Source organism: Procambarus clarkii, chromosome 7 (assembly GCF_040958095.1).
Source record: "Procambarus clarkii isolate CNS0578487 chromosome 7, FALCON_Pclarkii_2.0, whole genome shotgun sequence".
In the NCBI taxonomy this organism is placed as follows: Eukaryota; Metazoa; Arthropoda; class Malacostraca; order Decapoda; family Cambaridae; genus Procambarus; species Procambarus clarkii.
The window spans coordinates 9,005,379-9,014,975 of NC_091156.1; positions in this window are offsets into that span (position 1 = coordinate 9,005,379).

A 9,597-nucleotide genomic window follows, 5' to 3' on the forward strand; every position below is an offset into this window, starting at 1 on the left:
CGTAAATGTACAAGGTGCAAATTTATCTTAAACACACACGTGAGAGAGGTGAAATTGTGTTGGCCATTGACCAGGCTTGACACCTGGCCACTGACCAGGCTTGACACCTGGCCACTGACCAGGCTTGACACCTGGCCACTGACCAGGCTTGACACCTGGCCACTGACCAGGCTTGACACCTGGCCACTGACCAGGCTTGACACCTGGCCACTGACCAGGCTTGACACCTGGCCACTGACCAGGCTTGACACCTGGCCACTGACCAGGCTTGACACCTGGCCACTGACCAGGCTTGACACCTGGCCACTGACCAGGCTTGACACCTGGCCACTGACCAGGCTTGACACCTGGCCACTGACCAGGCTTGACACCTGGCCACTGACCAGGCTTGACACCTGGCCACTGACCAGGCTTGACACCTGACCACTGGCCAGGCTTGACACCTGGCCACTGACCAGGCTTGACACCTGACCACTGGCCAGGCTTGACACAACACCAAGTGCTGTAGAGTATGACAGCTTATGTGGCACTGGGGAGCATAGTGCATGTTGATGGCACTTTGGCCCTCCACCCGGTCTTATCAATGGCCCTCGACCTCCGCCTTATCAATGGCCCTCGACCTCCGCCTTATCAATGGTCTTCGACCTCCGCCTTATCAATGGCCCTCGACCTCCGCCTTATCAATGGCCCTCGACCTCCGCCTTATCAATGGCCCTCGACCTCCGGCACTCTCGTAATTCTTGGCCACTAACGACCATCAACATGTAGTTTAATTTTCTCCCTCACGACCCTCCGACACCAGCCCCCCCACCACGACCCTCCGACACCTGCCCCCCCACCACGACCCTCCGACACAAGCCCCCCCCCCCCCCACGACCCTCCGACACCTGCTTATCTGCTTGATGGGGTTCTGGGAGTTCTTTTACTCCCCAAGCCCGGCCCGAGGCCAGGCTTGACTTGTGAGAGCTTGGTCCACCAGGCTGTTGCTTGGAGCGGCCCGCAGGCCCACATACCCACCACAGCCCGGTTGGTCCGGCACTCCTTGGAGGAATAAATCTAGTTTCCTCTTGAAATTGTCCACAGTTGTTCCGGCAATATTTCTTATGCTCGCTGGGAGGACGTTGAACAGCCGCGGACCTCTGATGTTTATACAGTGTTCTCTGATTGTGCCTATGGCACCTCTGCTCTTCACTGGTTCTATTCTGCATTTTCTTCCATGTCGTTCACTCCAGTATGTTGTTATTTTACTGTGTAGATTTGGTACTTGGCCCTCCAGTTTTTCCACGTGTATATTATTTGGTATCTCTCTCGTCTCCTTTCTAGTGAGTACATTTGGAGAGCTTTGAGACTATTCCATTAATTTAGGTGTTTAATCTCGTCTATGCGTGCCGTATATGTTCTCTGTATTCCCTCTATTTCAGCAATCTACCCTGCTCTAAAGGGAGAAGTGAGTACTGAGCAGTACTCAAGACGGGACAACACAAGTGACTTGAAGAGTACAACCATTGTGATGGGATCCCTGGATTTGAAAGTTCTCATAATCCATCCGATCATTTTCCTGGCTGACGCAATATTTGCTTGGTTATGCTCCCTAAACGTTAGGTCGTCAGACATCATTATTCCCAAATCCTTTACATGCTGCTTTCCTACTATGGGCAGATTTGATTGTGTTTTGTACCCTGTATCATGTTTAAGGTCCTCCTTCAAGCCCCCCACCCTTCCCCTCCGACACCAACTCCCCCCTCCCCACGACCCTCCGACACCCCCTCCCCCTCCCCACGATCCTCCAACACCCCCTCCCCCTCCCCACGACCCTCCAACACACCCTCCCCCCTCCCCACGACCCTCCGACACCCCCTCCCCCTCCCCACGATCCTCCAACACCCCCTCCCCCTCCCCACGACCCTCCAACACACCCTCCCCCCTCCCCACGACCCTCCGACACCCCCTTCTCCCGAAAGACGCTCTCTACAAAGTCGACTATACACCAAATTCTTTCCTTTCAGCTTCCGTTGCAAAGAAAAGAGGGATAAACAAAGGAAGGAAGAAAGGGGGTTAGTAGGAAGAATTGGAGTGGAAGAATAGGGGGAGGGGAAGTAAGTGGGGGAGGAGGGGGTGAAAGGATTGCAGGAGGGTCGGAGAGAGAGAGAGAGAGAGAGAGAGGGGGGGGGGAAAAGAGGGAGGATAGTTGCAAGACGGGGGTCGATAGTGAAGTGGCCCAGCACTACGTCACCCCTTCCCCCCCCCCTCACATTCTGCCCCTTCCTACCCCCTTCCCCCCCTCACTCCCTCCTCCTTGACTATGGAGTGCCACTTTAAGTGTCGACCTGGGCCAGCCAGCACGCAGGACGTCGCTGACGCCCACACTCACGTTCCGTCCGTTCCCTCTCCTTCCTTTATCACCTCCTCCCTCCTGCTTCCTCTATTTCTTACACTTTCTTACCTCCTCCTTCCTTTATTCCCGGCCTCCTCTTCCCACGGTCTACGTAGCACGGTGACACTGCGAGCCGTGTTGCGTGCGCAGGATCAATGTTGTGCCGATTGATCTTTGTACAACGTCAGCTGACTTGTAAACAAGAGGTATTGTAAGTCGGGAGGTATTGTAAGTCGGGGGCATTGTAAGTCGGGGGTATTGTAAGTCGGGGTATTGTAAGTCGGGGGGTATTGTAAGTCGGGGGTATTGTAAGTCGGGGGCATTGTAAGTCGGGGGTATTGTAAGTCGGGGTATTGTAAGTCGGGGGGTATTGTAAGTCGGGGGTATTGTAAGTCGGGGGCATTGTAAGTCGGGGGTATTGTAAGTCGGGGTATTGTAAGTCGGGGGTATTGTAAGTCGGGGGTATTGTAAGTCGGGGGTATTGTAAGTCGGGGTATTGTAAGTCGGGGGTATTGTAAGTCGGGGTATTGTAAGTCGGGGGTATTGTAAGTCGGGGGTATTGTAAGTCGGGGTATTGTAAGTCGGGGGTATTGTAAGTCGGGGGTATTGTAAGTCGGGGGTATTGTAAGTCGGGGTATTGTAAGTCGGGGGTATTGTAAGTCGGGGGGGGTATTGTAAGTCGGGGGTATTGTAAGTCGGGGGTTATTGTAAGTCGGGGGTATTGTAAGTTGGGGGGTATTGTAAGTCGGGGTATTGGAAGTCGGGGGTATTGTAAGTCAGGGGTATTGTAAGTCGGGGGGGGGGGGTATTGTAAGCCGGGGGTATTGTAAATAGGGGGGTATTGTAAGTCGGGGGTATTGTAGGTCGGGGGGTATTGTAAGTCGGGGGTATTGTAAGTCGGGGGGGGTATTGTAAGTCGGGGGTATTGTAAGTCGGGGGGTATTGTAAGTCGGGGGTATTGTAAGTCGGGGGGTATTGTAAGTCGGGGGTATTGTAAGTCGGGGGGTATTGTAAGTCGGGGGTATTGTAAGTCGGGGGTATTGTAAGTCGGGGGGTATTGTAAGTCGGGGGTATTGTATGTCGGAGGTATTGTAAGTCGGGGGGTATTGTAAGTCGGGGGTATTGTAAGTCGGGGGGTATTGTAAGTCGAGGGGTATTGTAAGTCGAGGGGTATTGTAAGTCGGGGGTATTGTAAGTCGGGGGTATTGTAAGTGGGGGGTATTGTACGTCGGGGGTATTGTACGTCGGGGGTATTATTAGTCGGGGTATTATAAGTGGGGGGTATTGTAAGTCGGGGGTATTGAAAGTCGAGGGGTATTGTAAGTCGGGGGTATTGTAAGTCGGGGGGTATTGTAAGTCGGGGGGTATTGTAAGTCGGGGGTATTGTAAGTGGGGAGTATTGTAGTAGGGGGGTATTGTAAGTCGGGGGGTATTGTAAGTCGGGGGTATTGTAAGTCGGGGATATTGTTAGTTGGGGGTATTGTAAGTTGGGGGTATTGTAAGTCGGGGGTATTGTAAGTCGGGGGTATTGTAAGTCGGGGGTATTGTAAGTCGGGGGTATTGTAAGTTGGGGGTATTATAAGTCGGGGTATTATAAGTCGGGGGGTATTGTAAGTCGGGGGGTATTGTAAGTGTGGGTATTGTAAGTCGGGGGTATTGTAAGTCGGGGGTATTGTAAGTCTGGGTATTGTAAGTTGGGGGGTATTGTAAGTTGGGGGTATTGTAAGTCGGGGGGTATTGTATGTGGGGGGTATTGTAAGTCGGGGTACTGTAATTCGGGGGTATTGTAAGTCTGGATATTGTAAGTCGGGGGTTATTATAAGTCGGGGGTATTGTAAGTCGGGGGTATTGTAAGTCGGGGTACTGTAAGTCGGGGGTATTGTAAGTCTGGGTATTGTAAGTGCAAGGTGTTCCAAGTCTGGGATATTGCAAACCAAGAGTATTGTTTAGAGTAAGAGTACTAGGTGATTGATCTTTCGTGGTTCCCCAACCACGAAACGAACAGAGAGAAAGATCTAGGAGTTGATATCACACCAAACCTGTCTACTGAAGCTCACATCAAAAGAATAACATCGGCGGCGTATGCGAGGCTGGCTAACATCAGGACAGCCTTCAGAAACTTGTGTAAGGAGTGTTTCAGAACCTTGTATACCACGTATGTAAGACCAATCCTGGAGTATGCAGCCCCAGCATGGAGTCCGTACCTTGTCAAGCACAAGACGAAACTGGAAAAAGTTCAGTGGTATGCCACTAGGCTAGTCCCAGAACTAAGAGGCATGAGTTACGAGGAAAGGCTGAGGGAACTGCACTTCACGTCGCTGGAAGACAGAAGAGCCCGGGGAGAAATGATCACCACATACTAGATTCTCAGGGGAATTGACAGGGTAGACAAGGATGGATTATTTAACACGGGCGATACACGCACAAGGGAACACAGGTGTAAGCTGAGTAACCAAATGAGCTACAGAGACATTAGACAGACCTTTTTCAGTGTTAGAGTAATTAGTAAATAGAATGCACTAAGAAGTGATGTGGTGGAGGCTGACTCCATACACAGTTTCAAATGTAGATATGATAGAGCCCAGTAGGCTCAGGAATCTGTACACCAGTTGATTGACAGTTGAGAGGCGGGACCAAAGAGCCAAAGCTTAACCCCTGCAAGCACAATTAGGTAAGTACACACACACACACACACACACACACACACACACACACACACACACACACACACACACACACACGCATCACGTAAACAGGCATCACCAGTGGAGTCCCACAGGGCTCTGTACTTGAACCCAACCTGTTTCAAATATATGTAATCGATCTTCCAGAGGGTATAGACTCATTCCTCCCAAAGTTTGCTGATGATGCAAAAAATTATGAAAATAATCTTGACAGGCGAAGATAGACAGAATTATGAAAATAATCTTGACAGGCGAAGATAGACAGAATTATGAAAATAATCTTGACAGGCGAAGATAGACAGAATTATGAAAATAATCTTGACAGGCGAAGATAGACAGAATTATGAAAATAATCTTGACAGGCGAAGATAGACAGACACTACAGGACGACTTGGACAAACTGGAGGAATGGTCTACAAAATGGCTACTAAAGTTTAACTTAGGAAAGTGTAAAGTAATGAAATTAGGCTAAGGGAGCAGAAGGCTAAACACAATGTACCATCCGGGAGGTGTTAAGTTACCATCCTTAACTGCCATTAAGGAACATAGTCATTCGGGACTTTGCATATCACGTATGTCAGACCAGTTCTCGAATGCAGCGCCAGCGTGGAGTCCTTACCTCGTTAAAAAAACACAAAATTTACCTTGATGAAGGTCAGAGTTATTGCCATAAGACCAGTTCCAGAGTAGAGAGGTAGGAGTTACGAGGACACACTAAAGAAATTTACACCTCACGTCACTGTAAGACAAAATGCAGGAGGGAAGTGTACAATATACGCAGACGAATAGACAGAGCAGACAAGGCAGACTACTGAGCGTGGGTGATACGCGAAAATGAGCACACAGAAGGAAACTAATTACGCAGATGAGTCATAGAGACATTATACCGATAACTAGTTAACGCAAGTGAGCCATAGAGACATTATACCGATAACTAGTTAACGCAAGTGAGCCATAGAGACATTATACCGATAACTAGTTAACGCAAGAGAGCCATAGAGACATCATACCGATAACTAGTTACGCAAGTGAGCCCCAGAGACATTATACCGATAACTAGTTAACGCAAGTGAGCCACAGAGACATTATACCGATAACTAGTTAACGCAAGTGAGCCATAGAGACATCATACCGATAACTAGTTAACGCAAGTGAGCCATAGAGACATTATACCGATAACTAGTTAACGCGAGTGAGCTATAGAGACATTATACCGATAACTAGTTAACGCAAGAGAGCCATAGAGACATTATACCGATAACTAGTTAACGCAAGTGAGCCATAGAGACATCATACCGATAACTAATTACGCAAATGAGCCACAGAGACATCATACCGACCTTTCTCGTGTAATGTCAGATTTATAAACAAATCAAATGAGCTAGGATAGCAAAGATGTGCAGGCAGACTCCATACACAGCTTTAAACATCGCTACGACGAAGCCCAATAAGCTCAAGAACCACTCGATCTGAGGGCGACCAGGTGTATTAATACAACTATACATATCCACCTTCCACACCATCTATACATACTCGGTATGACGTGTGCTGCTCACACAATTGACCCGGAGGGTATATGTATCAGAGAAATACAAGAGTGTCAAAAAACTTACAACCGCAAAGGGAAGGTGAAACGACATTGAATCTCACAGCCAGCCAGTCAGCGACCTCCTCCTGTGTGACCTCACAACTACGTCACGCTCAGAATACGCGACCAGTCAGTGAACTCGCTGGACGTGACGTCACTACAACGTCACCACCCAATGTAAACAAAGAGAAAACGATAAACATCAGAGTATTCAGTGCACATTAAATTCCATTTATATATATATATATATATATATATATATATATATATATATATATATATATATATACATGTGTGTATATCACGAAAATAAACACGTGATTAAGAATGTGACAATGTCAGACCACGGAGGAAAATGAAACAGGAATTTCCTTAAGTACTTTCGTATATTAAATACATCTTCAGAAGGAATCAAGATTTCTTCTGAAGATGTATTTAATATACGAAAGTACTTACGGAAATTCCTGTTTCATTTTCCTCCGTGGTCTGACATTGTCATATATATATATATATATATATATATATATATATATATATATATATATATATATATATATATATATATATATATATATATGTCGTACCTAGTAGCCAGAACTCACTTCTCAGCCTACTATTCAAGGCCCGATTTGCCTAATAAGCCAAGTTTTCCTGAATTAATATATTTACTATAATTTTTTTCTTATGAAATGATAAAGCAACCCTTTTCTCTATGTATGAGGTCAATTTTTTTTTATTGGAGTTAAAATTAACGTAGATATATGACCGAACCTAACCAACCCTACCTAACCTAACCTAACCTATATTTATATGTAAGGTTAGGTTAGGTAGCCAAAAAAAGCTAGGTTAGGTTAGGTTAGGTAGGTTAGGTAGACGAAAAAACATTAATTCATGAAAACTTGGCTTATTAGGCAAATCGGGCCTTGAATAGTAGGCTGAGAAGTGCGTTCCGGCTATTAGGTACGACATATATATATATATATATATATATATATATATATATATATATATATATATATATATATATATATATATATATGTCGTACCTAATAGCCAGAACTCACTTCTCAGCCAACTATGCAAGGCCCAATTTGCCTAATAAGCCAAGTTTTCATGAATTAATTGTTTTTCGACTACCTAACCTACCTAACCTAACCTAACCTAACTTTTTCGGCTACCTAACCTAACCTAACCTATAAAGATAGGCTAGGTTAGGTTAGGTAGGGTTGGTTAGGTTTGGTCATATATCTACGTTAATTTGAACTCCAATAAAAAAAAATTCACCTCATACATAATGAAATGGGTAGATTTATCATTTCATAAGAAAAAAATTAGAGAAAATATATTATTTCAGGAAAACTTGGCTTATTAGGCAAATCAGGCCTTGCATAGTAGGCCGATAAGTGCGTTCTGGCTACTAGGTACGACATATATATATATATATATATATATATATATATATATATATATATATATATATATATATATTCCATCCTCCTGTTCAGATAGTACTTATAGTAACGATATGGACTATCGTACTTATATTTACGTAAATGGACAATTAGAAAGAATTTTATACGTATGAATTTGGTCAAATCGGAAAAGGTTTTGCATTAATGTTGCTAGTACAACCTAACCATCCTAGGCCCTAATACACGCAATCTGACGCCTAACATAGATCATATATGTGCTATACTAGGCCTAGGAATATTCATTTAGTTTCTAGCCTTATTTTTTCCAGGCTCTATAAATGTGAACAGTTCCAAATTCTACTTTCTAGTAGTCTACTTCGCTAACATAAGTACAATGGTCCACATATTTATAAAATGGATTATCTAAACAGGATGGATTTATATATCTATAAGACGTACTTGTGTGTGTGTGTGTGTGTGTGTGTGTGTGTGTGTGTGTGTGTGCGTGTGTGTGTGTGTGTGTGTGTGTGTGCGTGTGTGTGTGTGTGTGTGTGTGTGTGTGTGTGTGTGTGTGTGTGTGTGTGTGTGTGTTCAAGTTCAAGTTCAAGTTCAAATACGTTTATTGAGACAACAAAATACATCTTAAAGATAAAGAAATATTCGCTCAGATTAACTATCAATAAACAGATCCGGAATGCTTTCATTACCGAAATACAAATAAACAAGTGATTAAGAAAGCCGTTTGGTTAAAAATAGCATGTAAACAATTTAGCATTTAAGTATTTAAAATAAAAAAGAGAGAGGGATTTAATCATTGCAAGAAGACATCTGGAGGAAAATGGTCTGGAGTTGCCTCACCTTGAAAGACAAAGACGCAGGCTGATGGAGCGTGTAATTGGAGAAAACTGGGTCGAGTGGTGGACGAGAGAGAGAGAGAGAGAGAGAGAGAGAGAGAGAGAGAGAGAGAGAGAGAGAGAGAGAGAGAGAGAGAGAGAGAGAGAGAGAGAGAGAGAGAGAGACACAGAGAGAGACAGAGAGACACAGAGAGAGAGACAGAGAGAGAGAGAGAGAGAGAGAGAGAGAGAGAGAGAGAGAGAGAGAGAGAGAGAGAGAGAGAGAGAGAGAGAGAGAGAGAGACACACAGAGAGAGACAGAGAGACACAGAGAGAGAGACAGAGAGAGAGAGAGAGAGAGAGAGAGAGAGAGAGAGAGAGAGAGAGAGAGAGAGAGAGAGAGAGAGAGAGAGAGAGAGAGAGAGAGAGACAGACAGAGAGAGAGAGACAGACAGAGACAGAGAGAGAGAGAGAGAGAGAGAGAGAGAGAGAGAGAGAGAGAGAGAGAGAGAGAGAGAGAGAGAGAGAGAGAGAGATACAGACAGACAGATAATCAAGAGCAAACATGCAGACATGTAGGCAAGCAGACAAACACACACACGCACGCACAGACAGATATAAGATTAAAACAAAGTTGTGGGTATTAATGTGGACAGAGTGACCCCCAGGACCGGGTCACCCTCCCTCACACACACACACACACCTC